The following is a 24,063-nucleotide window of genomic DNA, read 5'->3' as shown; positions in this document are numbered from 1 at the left end:
TTACATAAATACATAAAAAAATATGTTTTAATAAAACTAATGTAAAAATGCTTTCAAGGGGAAGTCAGTACCTTGGGTGGCAATGCAAATATGCACAGATTCAGACAAGAATAGTCTTACTCTCTTCTACATTGTACTAAAATGTCCACAGATGATGGAACACAACAAAGATAAAAAGTCCAACTGATATTTGGTATCTAGACTAAAATTGCCCTAAAATACCTTGTATTAATACAACTGTTACAAGTCATTCAACAGCCCCGCTCAATGTTAGATTTTGACATGTCACAGCTCTCATTCTACAGCAAATCAAATGCAAACTACTTCTTTTCCCTGAAGATGCCTTGCTCAAGAGGGGATTTTATTCTGTAGTCCGTAGGTGTCCTAGAATTGATACGTATATGTTAATGGAACAGTATATAAAGTCACACCAAAGGCAATTGGTTTAAAATTGTAAACCCCTACAGATGGGATGCAGGGTGACAAGTCAATTTAAAATTAGATTCCTAGATATAGTGCACGCCTGATAATTGAGAGGAGTAGGAGGAGGGAGAAGAAGGTTACTGCTCTATATTTGAAAAGGTGAATCCCTCCTTCATTAGAGGAGGAGAGGAAGGAAATCCAGAACCATACTGCAGTTTCCAAACAGCTGCAGGGGTTGGAGATGGATATACTGGTTCTTGCACCCTTTCACTACAGGTGAAATCCATCCAAATTTAGGGAAGCTGCCTGGCAGTTGTTGCGGGAGTAAAGAAGGATCACTGAACACAAAGTCTCAAACAGCTCAGCTCGAGCTCTTCCACTGTTTTCTCCCTTTCCCATGGAGAGACAGCAGCAGAAATACCCAGAAGCAATACTGCCTTAGTCCCTGTCCCTGCTCAGAACTGCCCAAAAACCACCCTGGAAGAGTGGTCCCTCCATGCTTTCCTGCAGCACAGATGCACTGTACCCTATCTGGTGCCCACTTCCTTGCCAGTCTCGGCTCTGAGGCTGAATTTCCCACCCAGAACCCCTTCCCAATATTGCACACCAGCAGCACCTACTACATCAGCTCAGAGTGAAAAGATAGGGTGTGTGTACTGGGGAAGAACAGTCATGCTGTGGAGCATTTCCCCGCTGCACCCAAGGAATACGAATATTTTGCCGTTCCCACTTCAAGGCAGAGGGTTTGGTCACGAGAGTAACACAGTACTGCTGCAGACTATATTTCTACCTATGGTAATTACCATATGTGCAATGCCAGTACCGTGCAAGACAAAATATAACACCAAAGATAAGTAAGAAATATTTAGCTTTGTCAGCCAAGCATATTGCTTATAGGAGGAACAGATAGAACAGAGACAATGAGCAGAAAATATAGTCACAGTAGCTTCCTATTTCAATAACAGTTTTAATTGCTGACATTCAATTATTCATACACAGCTACATATTCCTTTTGTGCCAGCAGCACTGTAGGGGCTTTGAAGATAAGACTTGCCATCCTGCACTTAGAAGTACTTTGTCTTAAAAATTACTTAGGCAAATACTTGTGTATGAAACACCTAGAAACAAACATGGCAATGTCAGCATTATGCATGCTAGGAAATAAGCCAAACTCTGTTTGGCACAAGTGTGCCCCATTCCTAGCTCCTGACGCTCCAGCATTTTGCCTTGTAACTTACAGAAACCCAATGTCCATTTTCACGACTGACATTAGAACTGCAATTGCAGGTAAGCCCATACGCACGTTCACACACAACCACCAAGAAAGTAAATACACAAGCTGGACAGAACATCTCTAGAGATGTTTCATGACTAAAAGAAAGCAGAGACATTAGTTCTCTTCAATTCTAATACAAAAATAGAATGGAAACTATACCTGGAGCTCCCAGGAAATAACAAGCAGCTCTGAATCAACACAGCTGAAATAAAATCTAAATCAAATCTTTGTATGTCCCCTTTCCCAATTTTACAAAAGAGTCAACCTAATAGCACAAGGATGTAAAAATGCTCTAGCTTGGCAAAATAATAAAAAAAGCTGCATTCCATAAAAGACTATTATTAGCTTTGTCAATATTCCATTTGTCTTCCATGTCTTTTCTGATAAAACCTGGAAGAATGAAGGGCAATATAACTATTTTAAATCTATATGTAAACAAAAAAGGACTGTCCCTGTTTATTGTTTAGTACAGAATTAAGCACCATATCAAATTATGTAGGGAACAGGCTGTGTTTATGTTGACCTTACCTTCCACTGATTGAGAATTTTCCATATACACCAAAAAGGAAATAGCTTACAGAACACAAAGCTGACTTTTACTATGTCAGACAAATTCACTATTCTTTCTAAACTAAATTTGTGCAACAAACCTTATGGTCAGCCTCCAAGAGGCTTTTGTATTCTCCTGCATTATCACAGTGTACTTTAAGTGATGGCAAATTAAGCTTTTTAGAATACATACCTTGAAACTACAGAAATACTATGGACATAATCAGTTACTTGTTCAAACTCCCTTTACGCTAACAACTGACTGACTACAGTTTCTTTTGTTAGCTAAGTTCCCAGTACATTTTAATTGCAAATCAGCCAAAGATTATTTGGAATAACTTTTCAAGCTTTTTCTCTTTGATTACTGTGATGGTTTAACCCCAGCCAGCAACTAAGCACTAGACAGCTGCTCACTCACCCCTCTCCTTTGCCGCAGTGGAATGGGGAAAACTGATAGGTTGAGATAAACAACAGTTTAAGACAACAAAGGAAATACTAATAACAATAATGAATATGCAAAACAAGCTATACATAATACAATTTTTCTCATCACCCGATGACCAATTCACAGCCAGCCCCCAAGCAGCAACAGCAGAACTTGCGGATTTTGTGGAACTCCCCCAAAAAAATCACCCTGAACTCACAGGAAAGTTCGAACTCCCGAAAAAAGAGGATCCCTGTCCCCCAGCCAACCCCCATTCATAAACTGAACATGACATCTATGGTATAGAATATTTCCACTGGCCAGCCTGGGCTAGCTGTCTGACTGTGCTCCCTCCCAGCTCCTGCACACCTGCTCGTTAGCTGAATATGGGAGACTGGAAAGAGTCCTTGATTTCCTAGCAGTAACTAAAAACATCAGTGTTATCAACATTCTTCTCCTACTAAATCCAAAACATAGCAGCTGTGGGGAGAAAAATTAACTCTATCCTGGCCAAATCCAGGACAATTACTAAATACCCTTCAGCCCCCCAGTATCGAAGACCCTCCATGAAAAGAGCCCATCCTATTCTTCACAGCTGCTATAGAAGAGAGGAAACTGAGATAAGAAGAAACAGCTGACATTCTCCCCCTGGTGTTAGTATCTGTCAGCAAAGAGAAGGGAAGGGCAAAGGAGATGGTAAAGAGCATCACAATAATCCCCAGGGCCCTTATCCAGACACAAAAGCACACATGCACATCTGTGATGCCATGGACTTGAAAAAAAAGATATCATCAATCATAAGCAGAGTGTATCACAGGGCACACCTGGGGACCAAAGAACAGACACTGACATTTTTAAGACAATTCCTGCCTCCTCCTAAATCACCTGGTCTCCAGTTGCAGTGAAGTGAAAGACTGAAGTATCACACGCTGCCCTCTACTCTCAGGACCTCTGTCTCAGTCAGACTCACCCTAACCTTTTCACTCAGCAAGTTACGCCCATGCCACTGGTCTTACTTTTCTCCACATAATACTCTAACACTACTTCTCTAAAAAAGGTCCTCTTGTCCAATGGGACATCACTGTCATTCTTCTCAAATATTTTTATTTAAAATTTCCACATATTTTTGCTTTCAAATATTCAGCACTATGCCTTCTGGTTCCCCAAATTCTCCTTAATTATTGCCTCCAAAAGCCTGTACAAAAGTTGCCCATAGACAAAAGAGAACTAATATATACCACGTATATATATCGTGTTCTCCTCATACAACAGCTTTCTTCGTATGACATACATAAAGAGTGTCTTTGTAGACCAGCATTTACTCCTACCAGTGAGGATGCTTGACATTCTTTTTCAGCCCTTATCTGTCATAATCAAATATATATAGTTTTACCCGTGAGACAGAAACTGGACTTGACACTACCCAGAGATTAAAAAGCTCTCAATTTTAGGTTTGATGTGTTCTAGCTTCAGTTCTTTTTAAGAGAAATTAGTCATTAGCAGAAAAAAAATTTTCAAACATTGGTATTTCCCTCCCCTGTTGGTACAAAATGGTACATGCCACTGTTTAGACTGTACATTAAAACCATTTGTATGTTTAATATAAGCACAAAAATAAAAATCAAGAGTCATAAGATACATGGGTTTCCCTTTTACATCATTTAGCTGGCACTTGCAGAACCAAACACGTCATGCTTCGGACTTTTGAAGTAATTCTGTGGTTTGCTGTCCTTTAATTTAGCGCTGAACAGCAATTACTGTGGTCCAACACATCTACCCCATCAACTCCAACCAGTGTTTACATACATGCTGCTCTGTCCTGTTATTCAGCAATTCTGCAACAATGCTTTAATTCACCAAACCCCTGGGAGCTGTTTTTAACATTTCCAATAATTCTGCAGACAGAATGTAAATTCATACACTTGACATACATTATGGGAAAGCACTGTACTGAGACAGGGCTCAACAGTTATTTGTGTAGCAGCAGTGGATTGCACATGGTCAGTAAAAACAAGAGCGAAGAATCCATTCACAATGAAAAGCACATTATCCATGACAAGGCCAGGAACTAGTTCCAGTAGCACTAGCGTAACGGCAACCTAGAATTAGATTTTAATTCGTTTTCATTTCTGCAGCCAGTATGCCTAAGATAGGCACAGCTGGTGAAATCCTGGCATCCCAAACTAGAAGAGCAATGTTCCCATTCATGTTAAGATGATCAGGATTTTCATCTGTTGCCACAGTAGCAAATAAATGTGGTATTTGCTTCCTCACTCTGAATAGAGTCTCAGTAATAGCAGAATAGGGAAAAAAGAAGAGGTCATATCATTTGCTTAGTTTGACCACCTGTAAAAGCTTCTAGCTTGCTTAGCTTTTGTATTAGGAGTCATTAGAGAAGCCACAGGGAAGGAACTTCTCTTTGTCCTCCTGCACACGCATGGAAAGCAACAAAAACTCATTCTCCACAAGCCTCTGCCTAACAAAAGGGTCTGATACCGCTTCCTCAATTTTTAGTGTTTTCTGTTACAGGGCAGATCCAGGGTTTTGCTAAGCAAAAGCCAACTACAAATATTTATTATACCAACCAGGTGGAGAAAATAACAGCAAGACTAGCTGCAACTATACTAAATTCAGAGTAAGACTCTGAGATACATTTCTTCCTATCTTCTAAGAAACTGAAACATTAATTTGGCATGTTAAAATTCCCACAAACCCTGGACCCATTACTCTTCTACCATCTATCATGGTCCACCATATTTTTTCTTTTCATATTAGCTTGCTGATCAGTAAAACTTTGCCACTTTTTTAAATTGCTCAGTATAACTACAGTGAGAACACCAGCTCTTGCCTGCCTAAAAAATTAACTAATTGTTCAGCCAATAACAGTCATCACTGTGACTGATACATCATCGCACCAGAATATTCTTACGATGCTGTGTTTCCCAGGCTTTCTTTTAATCTTAATGTAACTGGGATGCAAACAGGAAAGCTAAGAGGAAGAATACTTCAAACAGGATGGCTCCTGCAACAAAAAATACCAGGAATGCAAAAGTACATCACGGCACTCACACAGATCCTAACTTCACTGTGCTAACTGTTCTGCTGATGGAGGGGCACAGTTCTTTGAAGAGTTCTTAAGCAGTGGAAAAACGGTGCAAGAAAGTGATATAAGCAATTCAAAAATCAGTCACTGAACAAAACTGATCTATTCCTGCATCGCAGATCAATGCTGCCTCCACTGGACCTGTCAGTTGATAGATTTACAGAAGACTACAAGATGAGAGCAAAAGCACATCAGTACAAGAGATGAACATGCTTATAGGGACATATATGTATATGAGCTACTTCAGCACCAAAGTAAAGTATTAATTCTACAACAACAATCAAAACACTGATGCTATCAAAAGCTGTGCAGGTTACACAACCTGCCACAGGAACTGCAAGGCTTTGTGAAAAGACCTCAGCACATCAACAGTTTTGCCAACCAAATTAAATAAATTCAGGGGAAACATGAGACAGAGGGATCAAAAAACCCCCCAAACCACAAAAACAACAACGAAACCACCACAACAAAAATCTATATGGTTTCTTTCTTAAAGCCCATTAATGCAACTAGAAAAACTGATCCCACTGATTTCAGAAGGCTATATAGCCAACTCACGAATAACAAATCTTCTTTATATTTCACCTCAGGAAGATTCAACCAATACAAAACATTATAGTGACTGTGAAGCATCCTGGCTGGAAAGTTGTCGAGGGATTGGAACAACTAAAGACTATTCAGACTCTGCCCCTTAAACCTGATCCTACTCCAATAAAATCATTGGATTTTTTTTGTTCAACTGTGAGAAGGATTCGGCCTTAAATTACAATCATCTGATAGCTAAATTTACAGAACTAGCAATACCCCGAAAATACAGAACCTCAGAGAGAAAAGCAAGTTCATGAAAAAGTAAACCTTATGGGACTATCAATTAAGATATTTTAGCTTCCAAACTTAAAATAAATGGAAAATATGCCATATGAACCTCTGTAGATATTCAATCATTTTATTTTTATTATACTGAGACCCATAATTGCACCTGGAAGGAAGGAAAAACTGGATCACTTTGTCCCCATTGGTCTAAAAGCACAAGTACCATCAAGAGACATACCTGACTCACCGGCAGAGTGAGCAGCAATGAGACCTGCATTAGCAAGCTTCACAAGAAAAAAAATAATTAGGACAGTCAGAAAAATTTCAGATTATTTAATTGTTCACATAGCTATGAAATAAAATCCACAACATTTTGAAAGTTTAACGAAACAATATTCAAGTAAGGAGTACCACATCTAGCCAGTTGTAAATACTGCCATGTATTTCGTCACATATGCGAAATAAACCTACTTTCGGACCCTAACTTTATCTTCCATTGTGAGTCTGACATTCAAAACTTAGGATTTATTTTGGAAAATTCGTTTTGGACAGTACAATCCAGGTTGCAGGTAAGCTACACAAAACAGAATCCTTTACTGAATCATGTGTGTATATTTGACAAACTTGCCTTTATCCCTTCCGCACAGGATTATGTGTATTTGCATAGAATCTTCTAGGTAAAAACAGGACTGGCTTGACTGGAGTTAATAACGTCCCCTCAGAGAACCGAGGTGTTTATGCTGAAGAAGAGTAATTCGCCTCTGGAGAGAACTTAAGTACAAACAGCAAGCAGAGACTAAGGGTCTCTGCACTTAATATTAAGCATGTATCAGAACTGACAATGAAAAAATAAAAAAACACCAAACCAGAAAAATACTTACAGGAGGACATACTCAAGATTCAAGTTTAAGCCTATCAACAAATGTTCCCATCCTGCTCTTTACGTACCCACGTGGTCAACTGCACCAGAATGCAGTTAATACAGAGATGTTTGCACAAGAACAGCATTGCTAGTACTGCTTTTTGAAAAACTGTTATAAAGGAACATTCTTGTAACAGACGTTTCATAAAAGTAAAAATGACTGCACCAAGCAAAGCAATACCTTCAGTAAAGCAGAAGCCAGCAGCTTTTCTAATGCACCTCAAAAACCAGTATATGCAAATTTCTAACAAGCTTCTATTTCAATTTCCATATGTGTCAATATCCCTCATCTGCAAGTCATCTAAAAAGACTAATAAACCATCTGCATCTCTGCTAAAGTAAAACTTACAGAAAACACTTCACTGAAAAAAGGAGAATATTTTAAACTAAAACATGCATTATTAAAAATGTTTCTAATTTTAAAAAAATTAAATGAGTAAATCTGAGCTATTTATTTGCTTTTTCTATTTTTTCAAATTATGTTACAAAATGCACATACCTGATAAAGCCAGACCTCTAAGCAGAACTGACACAGTGCAGCAAACATTCTGTTTACCAGAGACATTTATAATTCAATTTGGAGACATTTGCAAATGTTAGCTTTCAGACTTCCCTCTTAATGGGTTCTTTAACGACTTAGTAGATGCACAGTAACTGTGGGAATATTAGGATAATCAATCTCAGGAGTAAATAATTCCATCTAGCCTCTTACCAATTGTTTAACCTCAAAATTATAAAAGGAATAGGCAATTTCAAGTAACAGAGACCTTCTGGTTCAAAGGAAATCAGTCTGCTGGATGTGTTACTTAAAAATTATTTGATACTGGATTTTCCTCACTTAAGTAATCATATCCTGAAGAAATGTTCTGATGTTTGGAAAACTTCTGGATGGTTTAGCTACTTGAATCTTTGAAGTGCAATGCAGATGTGCAACATCCCTCAAAGGAAACAAGGGAAATTTTGGTTTACAGGTAAAAAGCAAAATTAAAATTTAGTTTGCTTTAAAATTCGAGGGGGGAGGCAATAATTTTTAATATTTTTAACAAGTTATTATTTTAAATGACTTCAACACATTCCATTTAGCAAAAGGATCACAGCCTATTAGACTATACTGTCAAATTTCACATAAAACATATAGACATTTCCAATTGTCAAAACATCGTGCCTTTTGCAACCCTGGGCTCCTTCAAAAAAAGACACTGACTTCACACTAGAGCAGAACAAACTGCTTTTAAAAAGAATTCTTAGAAAAAAAAATACACACAACAAAAAACTTCACCAAAACAACGACCCAACAGTTCAAGATCCTCAAGTCACCAAGAGAATTCAAGTACAAACCTCAAAAGCTGGAGAGAAGGAAGATTACTTTTTTCACCTTTCTCTAAAGTGTCAAAATGTAATATCAACTCTTCCTGCTCTAAGAAAACCTAAGGAGGACTACCAAGCTATTAAACCTTTCAGTGGATCATTTGTGGTATGAGTTATTAGCATAATTGGGGGCACATTTTATTCTGACCTTTGCAAAACTTTCATTTCCCAAATGTGATAGATACAAAGTGCTTTTATAATACCAATAATGATTATTTCCTATGGGAAATTGCCAATTATAAGTTGGTGAAAAACGCTATACCGGATGTACATTGAGAAAATGAACACACCTACCAACAGTCTGACTAATTAAAGCCATTCTTCAAATATTAATAAAGCTTTTCACTTCCATGAAATATAACCTGGACGTTCTAGTTCAATTGCATCCTTGTCAGGTCATTCACTCAACAATAACGAAATGTTTGATTAGTATTTAAATACAGCATGTATGCTGAACGTTCACCTTTCCCTGGCAGTAAACCAACACATGTGAGAAGCTGTTTTAACATATAACCACTTGACTCAATTTCATACTGTTTATACCAAGTCACATCAAGTGCCAGCAAAAATACTCAGATACAGAAACAAACCCCTTGTGTTCTGGACACAAGTCTTTAAAAAAAAAAAAAAAGGCATAACAAAGATCACATATAAGAATAAGCAATAAACAGTCAAACCGTGTGTGTTCTCGTTTCATAATATTGACTCCAGTACATTCTGCTGAGGTCACAAGTACAACAGGCAGAAGATTCAATAGAATCATTTCCTGCTCTTCTGTCTTGTATAACCTGCTGCCAAGGTTCAGCAGCTAATGTGCACCACCAAGAAAAGAATGGACAGAGAGGGCACAGCCAGCCAAAATTCCTGAACACGCTAACTTGACAGACGACACAACAACTGCCCTCCCACCAGCAGGCCCTCAACTACTCAGTGTCCCCAGCTCTACAGATGTGTATTAAGCATGCCAGAGTAGGAGCGCGTTTTAGCAACACTAGCCTGAGGCATCTAGTTTGCAAAGCACCTTTTGCAGCAGTGAAACCACACCACATAGAAACAGGGAAGCCTTCCAGAAAACGCAGTGTTAGGGGATACGGCAAATTCAATCTCTTCACAGGTAGCCCTGACTTTTTAAAGCTCTCTGTGATCCCTCCGGATGAACAGATAGAGTTGGTAGGCTGCAGAATTATACTACAGAGTAAAAGAAATTCCATTAAGGAGTACTCAGGACACAACCGTGTGCTCCCACATCACAGAACAGGCTCCAGCTCTTACTGATTAGTCATTCCGTACAGTGTTGCTTTAGCTATATTACCTCACATTTAAAAGGCATTTGCTGCAATGCCTTTGCATTGGCCATAATCATTTTTGAAGTAAATTCTTAGGGTCTGACTCCCATTTACGCTCTTGCCAATTTGCAATCCTTTACAAGATTTCATGATTCCAAGATGAAATGGACATTAAAGTGAATGTAAAAATATTTTACTACACTTTCATAGCACCCGTAGATTAACACAGAAAAGTAGAGTATTAACAATGACAAATCTGATTCAAAATTTTATGTCACAATAGAAAACACTCCATGCTGATATATCAATGACAAAGACAGGAAAGCTTTTAATTTCCTTAAAAATATTCACCTGGAAACTGCCTCAACTGTTTAACATTGCAAAAGGGTAAACTCCCCAGTTCACCAACTGTGAATATACACAATTTACAAATTAAAAAAAATATATTCTACTGAGTCCAGGCAACAAATTGCTCAATTAATACACATAGAAAAAGACCAGTTAAACCAAAAGAAATAACAAAAAACATTTACAGAAGTTTATAAAAATATATTCTACTGAGTCCAGGCAACAAATTGCTCAATTAAGACACATAGAAAAAGACCAGTTAAACCAAAAGAAATAACAAAAAACATTTACAGAAGTTTATCTTCTAGGCTTTTCAGAGTATCTTGCTAGTCACTTACCTACATCCCTAAAAACAAATGAATTTACACAAAAGCAGATCATAAAGGCCTGCACAGAAAAAAGCTAACTAGTTCTCAGGCAGACAGACCCAGATGACTTGTAGACAGGCTTGTATGCTCAAATGTTTTTTGGTTTTCCCCTCCCAAGATACAACTATATTATTGGGTCTGACAAAATACACTGTGTCTAATTAAAGATTTCACCTTGCTTAGTCCCAGCACAGCCACATCCAAATACTATGCCAACGTTTGATATGAATCCTTCAGAGTTAAGGCAGGCAGAACTGCTTTTTCAAAGGAAAAGAGTACCAGCTTCAAATTCAGCAAACTCAAGCTCCAATTAATCTAAACCAAAAACTTTCCTCATTGTAACTCAGGTATTAAAGAATATTTGATATGCCTTTCAGAGAGGGAGTTAAATTCCTTCGTGGACTACAAGTAAGGCTCAACATGTGCAAAAACACACCTTACTAGGTGAAATTTGAAAACACATTTAATTTTCAAAGAGAAAAGTTCAGAAATAACTTCAGAAATAACTGGAACAGAGTAACCAAGTACTAACACAAGGCAGGCATGCCTGACCATGTTGCTGGAAAGGAGCTACTGAATTTGTAGAGCCAGCTTCTCAGTCTAGGTGAATTCAAACCAAATACAAGCCACAAATATTTTAATAGCTAGGTTAACTGGCTTTTCTCCTCCACTAAGGTGTCTAAAGAAGGAAAGACGAGGTTGCTTTCTCATAGCCAAAATACAGCTCAGTAAAAAGAAAATTAATTTTTGTCAGACTGAGCAATCTGCTTACTCGCAAACAGGAGCTAAACACATCTGACCATCTAGACTCGATTTAATGAGTTAAGTGAAGTACTGCTTCCTTTGTATGAGAAGAGTCTAATCACCAGGCCATTTGTAAAAACACTCACTGCAAAACAAGTATAAATGGTCAAAGTCTTACAAATGTACAAATGCCTGAGAAAAGGACTCCGCAGATCTGGAAAAAGCAGTCTATATATCAGCACAAGAATTACTTGTAATATCTACAGCAGCTCCAGAGATGTGCTCCCAACTGCTAACCCAGACTGCAAAAGATCTCATAATGATCTTGTTTAGAATCCAAATTTTCAGTTTGGTACAGATCAAACAGCAAAAGTGCAGTTATGAAATCTAAGTAGCTATACTCGCTACTTCTCATTGTAATGTTTAACAAGTCTTATTATTTTGAAAAGAAGAAACAACAGCTATAAACAACTCAAAAGTGGAATGTGTATCGTTAAGCAATAAACAACATTCCATATTTCTGTCTTACCCCTTTGCTTTTCAGAAAATAACTAGACAGCAGCCTCATCACTCCACATACTGTAACTTTCAAAAATTGGCAAAGCAACCCTTACACATTGTGTTTCAGATTCAATAACTCAATACGTGCTTTAGAGATCTGGCAGCAGTTTTTTGGGAGTTATTTCCTACTTTTCTGGCTTCTGCAACCTGTTGAGTTTGGAAAATTTACACTTAGTACATTAAGAGGACATAAAGAGAGAAAGAGGAAATCATAATAACCACAATTATACATGAAGTTTTGAATGCAAGTTTGATTTGCCACATGTATTTCCATTGCCTGCAAGAAATCATTCTGATGCGGAACAGCACATGCCATCTTCTCAGCTTCCAGTTTTCGCAGGTACTGCGATCAAAAAGGATTTATTTAGATAAATATCTGCCAGTAGGGCAGACTCCATAACTATCTCACACATGCACACTCCTTGTACAATACCCAGGGAGTAATTTTGTAATTTTAAGAGTAACAAAATTACAAGAGATAAGATATGAACACTAGAACAAAAGCAGGTACTGTGAAAGCCACAGGATAATGTGGAGTTTTGCTTTTGATTAGAACACGTTTACTTAAACACTCAACCAAGCATTGCTCCTCTAAACCAAACCACAAATGTATTTAGAGAAACCATCCCTCTGATATTTTCCAGTTTTGGGGTTCAGGAAGTTGAAAATACTGCAAGGAAAAACCCTTTCCAAATACAATGCATTTTCTGGCAGTAATTTAGTTTGCTTTTTGGCTTCACCAAAGAGCTAAAGATGAGTGCACTATTCATGTGGTGTAAGAAGACACATCAGTTTAAAAGAAAATATCTACTAGCTAAATAATCTTGGTATATCAATAGTAGGACTTGGCACATAGTTTCAAAAGAGGAGTCAGAAATGAATAAAACATTTTGTCCAAATTCAGCTATGCACATGATCTCTTCCTTTCTTCCCCACCACATACGCGTTTCCTATGCCTGACAGTTTAATTATTACATTCTGTACTTATTCTATCTTGCTTCATTTACTTTGTAGCTCTCCCCATACCTTCAAGACTGTACTGCTTATTCTTTCACTCTCCATTTCTTTTTCATATGCTTGGGCTCTGTTGAAGTCAGTGGCAAAAATCCCACTGTCTCCAAAGGAGTCCCTTGGGAAGATGAGAATGCCATCTTTGTCTCTGCTACCACTCCCCTTCAGCTTTTGGACTAAGTCATACTATCTGAGTTTAGGCTGAGAAACTAGAAAGGGAATAGTTTCCTCCACTCCTTTCTACTCCTCTCTCTCGATTTCCAGACAGTGCTGCTGGTTAGTTAGAGCAGACTCTGGTATCCTCCTGGAACATATTTAATTCACTACAGGAAGAAAGCGACCCAGAAAAAAAAAGGGGGGAAGAAGGGACACCACAAAGAACCCAGTATGTCTTAGTGAGCTGAGCCTGCACAGAACAAAAGGGTTTGCAAAAACTCCACTTTCTTCAGGTTTTATTGAAGCCTAACAATATGAGCTGTTATTTTGTGTCTCATTTTCCGACACCTGCTTGCCACATTGTCCACCTTTGCATACAAGACCAGGTCTTTGTACATTTTAAAAGAACAAGGTTCTTTCTTTGGGTATTAATGAAATCTAAATTTTGAATAAACTAATACCACAGCTTACTTCCTTGTATGACATTCCCATATCTTTTCAAAAACAAGCAAATAGTCTTTCCCTGATGGAGAGTAGCAGATAAATCTTACAGTGAAAGTTTTACAAGGCAATCACTGTATTAATAAATTTAATAAGACTTGTTAAACAGACAAAAGAAAATAACCTCAGCCCAAGACAACTCATATCATAAACAACCAAAATGCGCAGAAGCCAAGATTTGCTTCCTCCCTTTTTCTGCATTAGAGTGTCTGAAGATTCAGGCGTGGTTTAAAACAGATCTACCATGAAACAATTTCAGGCTGTAGTCTGGTAAACTTTGAGAGTCCTCTCCAGAAGTCCACCAGTCACTCACTCTTTCCCCACTAACCTCTGCTCTGCCAGCACAAATGAAAACTGATTCAGCAGAAAAATCACAGAACCATGGAATAGTTTGGGTTGGAAGGGACCTTTAGAGGTCATCTAGCTCACTCACCCTCCAATAAGCAGGGACATCTTCAACTAGATCAGGTTGCTCAGCAACCTGTCCAGCCCGACCTTGAATATTTCCAGGGATGGGGCATCTACCACCTCTCTGGGCAACCTGTGCCAGTGTTTCACCACACTCATAATACAAAAATTACCTCCTTGTATCTAGCCTGAATCTACACTCTTTCAGTTTAAAACCATTACCCCTCGTTATAGCAGTTTGAGGGCGCAATAGGCCCTACTAAAAAGTCTGTCCCCATCTTTCTCATAAGCCCCCTTTAAGTATTAAAGGCCTCAATAAGGTCTCTCTAGAGCCTTCTATTCTCCAGGTTAAAAATCCTTTCAGAATTTTATTTAGCAGGTCTAATTTTCAGCCAGATCAGTTTTCGGTGTGAACAAGCATACAAGGACAAGAAGTTAGAGGCTGGGAATGAGACTGGGGACTACTTTCTTTATCAGAAGTGTCAGTTTAAATATATGTGAAACTACAGGGAATCTGACAACCGAGACAGTAACTACTGCCATGTTATCTGTATGTTTTTGTTGCAATGTGCTTTTTAGCTCCCAGAGCTCTGCCTTCTCTCTGAAGCACCACCATTTCTCTGTCCGAGATCTTTGCCAATATATACTTTCTGCTCCTTCCATGCTCACCTTTCTCACCAAAAAGGTCTACCCATCATTGGATTTTTCTGTAATTAAACAGAATAGTCTTTCAAAGGAAAGTACGAAGACTACATTATCACAAACAGCAGGGAATGTCTGGAAAACAATGCTTCATCTGGATGCAGTAAGCTTTATTTATTTTTGTTTTGCCTCTCTATTTTTGTTTTATACTGTTGACTTAAAGTTTTAATGACAGAAGATATTTTAAGCCTTGTTGACCTAGAAATGTGCTAAGAATAAGGGAACATTTATAAAGAAAATATTGTCCATCTGAAGGGAAACTCAGTGTATACTCCACCTAAGTAAGCTATGCAAGTTGCTTACGAACAGCAGATAACTTTTCAGACCTAGAAGAACTGAATTTCCAGAAGCCAGAGATAACATGTATAAAGAATCAGGCTGTAGGATTCAACAGACCTGATTATGAGAACAGTAGTAGGATTCACGGCTAAAATACATGCTACAGAGCAGAATTCAGCTCAGGTGGAAAATAATCACACAAAATATCTTAATTGCTGTGCTTATCAGGGACAGTAAGAAGAGCACTGGAACAGGCTGCCCAGGGAGGTTGTGGAGTCTCCTTCTCTGGAGATATTCAAGACCCGCCTGGACAAGGTCCTGTGCAGCTTGCTGTAGGTGACCCTGCTTCGGCGGGGGGGGGTTGGACTAGATGACCCACAGAGGTCCCTTCCAACCCCTACTATTCTGTGATTCTGTGTGATTCTGTGATTCTGTGAAGATATCCAGTGGAAACACAGTCTAAAGCTAGGATTAAAAACCTCTTTATTTTGAGAATAGCAATCTGAGCAAATTGCACTGGTCTTTACCAAGCAGACAACTTTTCTTTATTCTCCCCTATAAAATGTCATCTCCATTTTGGGAGCAGTTACCATGCCCCATATAATGACCAGGAAGCAAATATTTCAGGACTAAAACACATCCTCAGTTATGTCAGTGCTTATACGAATATGCTCAGCAGGTGTGACAACAGAGTTAGTGCAGATCCACACTGGCATTAGGAAAACAAGCACAAAGTACTTCTATGATTGTAACAGATACATTACACAGAGAGAAGTTCATCAAGGTCTGGTCTTTTCAAGTAGAGCAAGTAAGCAGTGTAACTTTGTAAATTACAGCAGATAATTCTTACAAGTATGTTGGTGTGAGCAGCACCACATTAACAGTGTTTGTACTTTCCGAGCTACAAGATGTCATCTGTGGCTGTATGTATGTATATCTCAGAAATGTGAACAAGTTAGTCATGCAAATCTACCGTGTATTCCCTCAACTGTTAAAGCAAAAACAGTAGCTGCTTCAGTTGTAAAGATCGTAGCAGCCATATTCTGTTAAGCTTCAGTACTCTTAAGAACCTAGCTTCTACACGAGCCAGTAGCCAGTCTTCTATTTCGTAAACACAAAGGGAAGGGAAAACTTCAGCAACATCATGATTAAGTGATGTTTTAATGATCTTCTTGAATACACTATGAAGCTGCATCATTTCACCCCCACCCTCTATCAACCTTGAGGTTCAGCTGCTCTGCCCTTTGTCCCCACCCTGCCAGGGTCCATCAGAGCACACAGACCCCTTGATGCACAGGTTTCAATCTGGAATATACAGCAGGGTGGATAAACACTCTTTACGCACCCTGGAAGGACAACGCAGTTGAGAGTATCTCACTTCAAGTCTGTTTCATTGCCTATGCCATAAGAACTGTTGCCCTGAAGGAATCTTCCAGTACTCTGATACTATCCTTTATGTAACTATAAGAGTAAGATAAGAAAAAGTACTTTTTTTTTTTTTTTAATGGAGACTACAGACTCCACAGCTGTAGAACATATTGGAACAGGTAAAGAGAAATAAAAGAAAGTCATAGACACATAAATATACATAACACATTAGCCCTAATATTCCTGCCCTCCTTTTGTGATTCTAGCCACTAGTCCATTAGGCGCTCATAAACTCCAGGCTGCAGATGCAGTTATTCAATAACACCTTTAAAACACATTAACGGACAGTGTTTTAGTAGTGGGAATCCTTACTTTCTTTTACAGTTTAACCTACCTTTGGCGATGGCTCTAATTTCTATCTCTCCTTTCCTTCACCTTCATTCAGGAAGGTATTTCAACTTTTTGGAGTCAGACAGCAGTTTGAGAAAAATATTAGTGGTCCTTCACCATAGTCCAATTCAACTATTGCCTGCCTACAGGATAAATAGAGTCAACCAGTGACTGCTCCAGTGTGCTGCTAAATCCTAAAGAGAATTATTAGCAGACTCTCTTTCTCACAAGGCTGGGCTGTACCCAAATCAGAGACTGAGGCCTTTCCTTCTGTTTCCCATGGAGAATCATAGAATGCTTTGGGTTGGAAGGGACCTTTAGAGGTCATCTAGCCCAACACCCCTGCAGTGAGCAGGAACATCTTCAACTAGACCAGGCTGCTCAGAGCCCCGTCCAACCTGGCCTTGAATGTTTCCAGGGATGGGGCCTCTGCTACCTCTCTGGGCAACCTGTGCCAGTGTTTCACCACCCTCATGGTAAAAACTTTCTTCCTTATATCTAGCCTAAATCTACCCTCCCTTAGTTTAAAACCATTACTCCTTGTCCTGTCACAACAGGCCTTGCTAAAAAGATTTTCTCCATCTTTCCTACAGGCCCCCTTCAGGTACTGAAAGGTCACAATAAGGTCTCCCCACAGCCTCCTCTTCTCCAGGCTGAACAGCCCCAACACTCTCAGCCTGTCCTCACAGAATAGGTGCTCCAGCTCTCAGACCATTTTTGTGGCCCTCCTCTGGACCCACTTCAGGTCTTTCCTGTGCCGAAGGCTCCAGAGCTGGATGCAGGACTCCAAGTGGGGTCTCACCAGAGCAGAGTGGCGGAACTCCCTCGACCTGCTGGCCACGCTTCTTTCAATCCAGTGCGGGATAACAGTTGGCCTTCTGGGCTGCGAGCGCACATTGGTGGCTCATGTCCAGCTTCTCATCCACCGGCACCCCCAAGTCCTTCTCGGCAGGGCAGCTCAATCCCTTCATCCCACAGCCTGTATTGATAGCAGGGGTTGCCCTGACCCAGGTGCAGGATCCTGTACTCAGCCTTGTTAAACCTCATGAGGTTCACACAGGTCCACTTCTCAAGCTTGTCCAGGTCTCTCTGGATTGCATCCTGTCCTTCTGGTATCTAAATATACTTTTTTATTTTTTTTTTAATGACAAAGTACACAATCACATAAACAGTGATTAACCGAGGCAGCACATGACTGGCTCTTCCTGAGCACAAGATCCACTGATAACTAAGAATCCCCCTGAGTCTGATAGAGATACAGTGGCACACAAGAGGACAGGCAATTTCATCAAAAACAGACATGCCAAATAATCTGACTCTGTCCTTCAATGTACAAAAAAATTATGCAATTCCAACCTGTAAAAATACCACAGGGATCTTATTTCACCTCCATAAAAATCAACTAAAAAGTGGTGATGAATAAAATTAATGAGGTAACTGTGATGATCAGTACATTGTTTTTATTATTATTCCAGTCAGGAATGCCCAGTGAACATTATGCCCAGCTTCACATTATAAACTGTGACAGAGATTCAGCACTTGTTCCTTCCAATAGCGTTAGAAACCATAGTTTATTAAAAAAAATTTCTTTTGCTAGTTCTCTCTTCAGCTCAATCTCTTTCAGAGTAGGAAAGGGGTCAAAGCTCTTGTAGCTCCTGATAGCATTAGACCAAGCGTGATTATAGGTAATGATGTGTTACAATAAAGGCAAAATCTTCCATTTGCACACCCCTGTCCTCCCACCTTCTATGTAAACAGAATAAACCTTTAAGGACACACTGGCTGACCTAAACTCCTGAAGAAATTCTGTCTAGAATCACACAGTAATGAAACAGACTGTAATGCGTGATGGTCTTACTTAATCTTTAATAATATGACGGTTTAGCATGCTTGCTACCCAAAGAAACCTCTTCCAGGCATCCTCAATGTAAATAGTGTTAACCACAGTATGCTGCTCACAGATCCTAAAACTGACTGTACGAGTTGTGACTGCCTGGGACTATTTTGGGGATTTTTGTTTGTTTGTTTTTTATTATTGAGCCAAATTATCTTCCTATTTACTTCTTGTAAATTCAGAAGTTCTGGAATCTGCTTTACCTTTGTTCCAAAAGTTTTTGAAGTCTGACTTTCAAGATGGTATGCAAAACCTATGGCACATCCTTATGCATGCTATGTTTAAATGGTTAAAATGGGTCCAAGTGGAAAATGAAAAGCAACATCCCTCGCTTCCTTCACCTAACTCAATATGTAGTGGTCTTTTCCCTCTGTCATGCACAGTTTCATTTTGAAAGTATGCAAGATGCTGAAATGCAATAGCTACTCAAGGTAAACTGATTCATCCCCTACTTTTTTATCAATTTTAACAAATGAGAAAATTACCCCAGTAGTTCTGTCACTGCTGTGATTTCATTCTAAACCTCTAGTATGAATTCTACTGCTTACACCTGGATAACAAGTTAACACTATCTGTATTTTCAGACTTTTGCTCTAAGAAGATATTTACAGTAGTTTCTATTTTCCAAGAAAGATATTTCTGGCCAATGTATGTTTCATTTTTTCTTTTTTAATTATTTTAGCAAACTGTACTTGTGCCCACAGAAGAATTATTTTTATCAGTTACAAATAAACAAACCAATTGTGGTAGAACACCAGATCACAGTGCAATAAATTCCCAAATTCCTGTGGTATACAGCATGGGAATAAACCAGTGATCAAGAAGTGAAAAACAAGGAAAACAGAATTTCATTTTAATAACTAATGCCAAGGTTATACGTAAGTAAAACACTGCCTACAACCACTGTACTGTCACTTTAACTCTAAAATTCTAGAAGACCAATGCAACTACACCCTTTGGTGTCGATGGCTTTTTCCACACTGAAATTTTACTGTGAAAGATCCCTGTAGAGCAGATCTATCTGTAAATGGAATCCTCATCTGAGAAATCATCTCAGATTGTATCAGAGAATTCTGATGTGAATTTAGATACATTTTTTATATGAACAACAAAAAAAGTGAATACACCACCTCATCACGGTCACTTACAAAGATGGCAGTAGAAAGAACCACACGAAGTTCTACACTCTACTTGCATCTGCAGTGCTCTGGTCCTACACAGCAAGAACCAGCACTGAAGAACTCATTTAAGCTGAACTGAATGGCTTGACCAACAGGGCAAGATTGAGGCCTAACTCAGGATTAACAAGAAACTAGCATTTGACTCAACAACCCTTTTTAGCCTGTTCAAGGCCTGAATGCTAAAGCAAGTGGAATTTCATGCCAATTTGGTGCTTCTGGAGGAAAAGTAGCTTTCAGACAGCAGAAGCCAACAGGGTAAGAGTCCTTGATGCCAGTAGGATATATGAAACTACACTCAGACTAGGAGCATGTATGAAGTGAATGCAAATTGGTGTGCAAGTGACCAAACCATGGGTATTAAAAACAGAATTGTTTTCCACAAATTTGAGGTGACAAGAATCTGCTGGAATCACATACAGACTAGAGCACTTAAATTGTCTTTGCAGCTGTTTTAAGAATGTCTCAACATTACCACTGTAGTTTAGTCAGGACTTGGGGGCGGGGGGGAACAAAAGATCAGTTTATTACTCACCCACACTTCCAGAACATTAGCCTACTACAAAAAGAAGAGGACCTAGAATGCCCCCCATCTGCTTGTGTCACTGATCATCCGCACACACACACTTTTCTTAGTGTCAGGGTATCTGGTTTTCAGGAGAGTACAGCATATTCTGAATTTAGAATGACAACCCAAATTTCTAACATCTTCTCTCCTCTTGTGAACCCCAATCATTGTTTTTTTCATAATACGTTTCTCATTCTACTAATACAGACAGGACAGCATTGAAAAATTAAACCATATTTTAAACCTGAAGTAAATAATCCAGTAAAAGAACAAAATAATCTGTTAAAACAACAGAAAAAAAACCACATACCTTTTGCAAGTCTGAAATTACTCTGTAGAAATTTCCATTATAGAGAATGTCTTCCTTTCCCTAAAAACAAAAAAACAATAGTGCCTTAATTGTGCGTACTAATATTTAATTACCTAATAAAAACACAGTGAACTACTTTACTTCAGTGAACTACTGATCTGGATGAGGGGATTGAGTGCTCCCTCAGTAAGTTTGCAGATGACACCAAGTTGGGAGTGTCGATCTGCTTGAGGGTAGGAAGGCTCTGCAGAAGCATCTGGACAGACTGGATAGATGGGCCAAGGCCAACTGTATGAGGTTCAACAAGGCGAAGTGCCGGGTCCTCCACTTGGGTCACAGCAACCCCATGCAATGCTACAGGCTTGGGGAAGAGTGGCTGGAAAGCTGCCTGGTGGAAAAGGACCTTGTGGTGCTGGCTGACAGCCAGCTGAACATGAGCCAGCAGTGTGCCCAGGTGGCCAAGAAGGCCAACAGCATCCTGGCTTGGATCAGGAATAGTGTGGCCAGCAGGAGCAGGGAGCTGCTCGTGTCCCCTGTACTCAGCACTGGTGAGGCCGCACCTCAAGTACTGTGTTCAGTTTTGGGCCCCTCACTACAAGAAGGACACTGAGGTGCTGGAGCATGTCCAGAGAAGGGCAGCGAGGGTGGTGAGGGGTCTAGAGAACAAGTCTTACGAGAAGTGGCTGAGGGAGCTGGGGCTGTTCAGTCTGGAGAAGAGGAGGCTGAAGGGGGACCTTATTGCTTTCTACCACTACCTGAAAGGAGGTTGTAGTGAGGCAGGTGCTGGTCTCTTCTCCCAAGTAACTAGTGACAGGATGAGAGGCAATGGCCTCAAGTTGTGTCAGGGGAGGTTTAGGTTGGATATTAGGAAAAATTTCTTTACTGAAAGAGCGGTCAGACACTGGAATAGGTTGCCCAGGGAGGTGGTTGAGTCCCCACTCCTGGAGGTGTTTAAAAAGCGTGTAGATCTTCGGGACATGGTTTAGTAGGTATGGTGGTGTTGGGCTGTCGGTTGGACTTGATCTTAGAGGTCTTTTCCAACCTATGATTCCCTGATTCTAGACCTTCTTTTTCCCCCAGAAATAACTTCTCCATATGGATCAGAATACATACCATACAGCAAACATAAATATTGCACACTCAGTGAGTTTTTGTTTGAAGCGCATTTTGGTTTGAAATTTCCTTCTGTATTTGTTATCTACACAAAAGCATCATTGCTGCAGGTGAAATTAACATGATACCCATTTTTCCAAGAATTCAAAACTAGAAAGTAACCTTACACAATGGAGACCAAGAATGGAGCAGTGTGGGAGCAGCAGAGCAAAAAAATGTATTTTATTCTGAGGTTTATAATCAGGTCTCTTTCTCATCCCAGCTTTGGGTAAAAAGTAAATTAAGCCATTGTTATTAGTGCTAAAACATACTTACCCCATCGCTTTTGCCAGTGCTTTAGAAGGATGAAAGCATCAGCTAATTCACTGATGTCCACTACTTCTGTCTTTCTCCCTTCTATTTGTGTGGGGAAGGGGTCGGTAGCACAGGGGCATTCGACAGCTCTGTGGTTCTGGGCAGCACAAGTGGGTAAAGGGATTCACATTGTTCCCTCAGCTCCAGACATCAGTGCAGAGACAGGGTCACAGCCGAGCCCTAATGACATTCTAGTATTTTCATCTTCTGCAATATACTCTGCATCATGAAGTTGAGTGCTTCAAGGAAAATCTGACCTCTTCCCAAGCTTCCTCTGAGGAAGCACCTGGACAGATTCTGCGGCTGTCACACCTGTATCAATAATACCAAAAGCTTTACTGTCGTTAACTTTTCCCCTCTTTTTTAAAATGCACAAAACCAATGGATTTCTATATCTAAGTCATTTGTATGATAGCTTAAAATGGACATAAGCACAACAGCCACTCAACAAGCAAAGCAGCAGATTTATGAAAACCTGAATGAAAAGGACAAAAAACTGTTCAAAAATGAAGTCAAATCCAAATTAAGATTAGAAATTGATGCATTATAAGAGAAGATGTTTAAAAAAAAACAAAATACTGTCCAGCACTGAAAATAATATGAAATTAACTGTAGCTTTTTCAAATCACTCTCTATCAAGAGCTCCTGTACATGAGGACAGAAGCTGTATTCTTCTCTCTTTCATTAAGACTCATCTTATTTCCTTTAAAGTAAAATAAATTGAAGCCTAAAATTGAGAGCATCCACTAAGCGCATATTCAGGATTAAATCTGACCTGATACCTTTTAAGTTTTATGAGGTACAGAAAAAGAAAAAGGAAAAAAAAAAAAGCCAAAAAGCTTCAGCAAGATTAGAAACAGAGAGGTTCTGGAAAACAAGTATCTCAGCTAAGGGAAGCCAGCGCGTGTTGTACATCTATTGCTCGCCCTGAAAACTCACAGTGCATAAAATGCCTGAAGTAGTATACTAGAGTGACTAAGAACCACAGCAATCACAATTACAGCAATGAGAGCAGTTAAAGAGAATAGTTTCCTGTCCTGCTGAATTCTCCCAAAGTTGCCAAAAACTTCCACTAATACAGAAGTTTTTCCAAAACATAAATAGCAACTCTGAGAGGATGACAGCTAGGTACTTTGTTCTCATTAAATATTGACAGCGCGCTCTTCTAGTTAAAGACTACACAGTGCCTTTGTTGGATATTGGGGTTTTTTTTAACACCTCAAACTCTTCTTTTGCTAGTGCACTTTGAGGCTGCCCTCAGTAGCTCATAATCACATGACAAGATATCACTGGGTCTCCGCCACATCACAGCTGCACACAGAAGTGTCCTTACACTTAACTTCTGGGGTCAACTAAAGCCAACTTTATGCTAAAATAAACTCCCTATTCAAAGCATATTTCTGTCGTAAAAATAAAGACATGACAAAAATATTTTCAAGCATACAAGCTACTCTATTAGTCTGCAATAAGAGATACACCTCAAATATTTTCGTTCTCTTGCAGATTGTAGTAAAATTTCAACACCGTTACATCAGCATAAAATCCAGCACAGCTCCACTAAAAGCAGTAGCATCATACCATACCTAATGCACATAACAGAAACAGAATCTGTTTCTCAACTGGTTTTAATCATTTACAGCTTTCTG

General features: G+C 39.3%; 1 protein-coding gene across 9 annotated transcripts in view; it reads right to left on the bottom strand.

Annotated features, from left to right (window-relative positions):
* PLCB4 (phospholipase C beta 4) overlaps positions 1 to 24,063 on the bottom strand; it is a 223,348-nt gene that overhangs the window by 179,038 nt on the left and 20,247 nt on the right. For 7 of the 9 annotated variants that reach the window (XM_075413471.1, XM_075413477.1, XM_075413474.1 and 4 more), the window contains exon 2: positions 20,951 to 21,010. The exons of 1 other annotated variant lie outside the window; for it this stretch is intronic. The gene's annotated coding sequence lies outside the window, so the exon portion shown is untranslated. Of the gene's footprint in view, positions 1 to 20,950; positions 21,011 to 22,378; positions 22,604 to 24,063 lie in introns of those variants that run through there. One more of the 9 variants, XM_075413472.1, reaches the window with a different exon arrangement.

The sequence above is a fragment of the Opisthocomus hoazin genome, chromosome 2 (genome assembly GCF_030867145.1).
Source record: "Opisthocomus hoazin isolate bOpiHoa1 chromosome 2, bOpiHoa1.hap1, whole genome shotgun sequence".
Taxonomy (NCBI): domain Eukaryota; kingdom Metazoa; phylum Chordata; class Aves; order Opisthocomiformes; family Opisthocomidae; genus Opisthocomus; species Opisthocomus hoazin.
The sequence above is the reverse complement of the archived record's forward strand: the minus strand, read 5'-3'. Positions and strand labels throughout refer to the sequence as shown.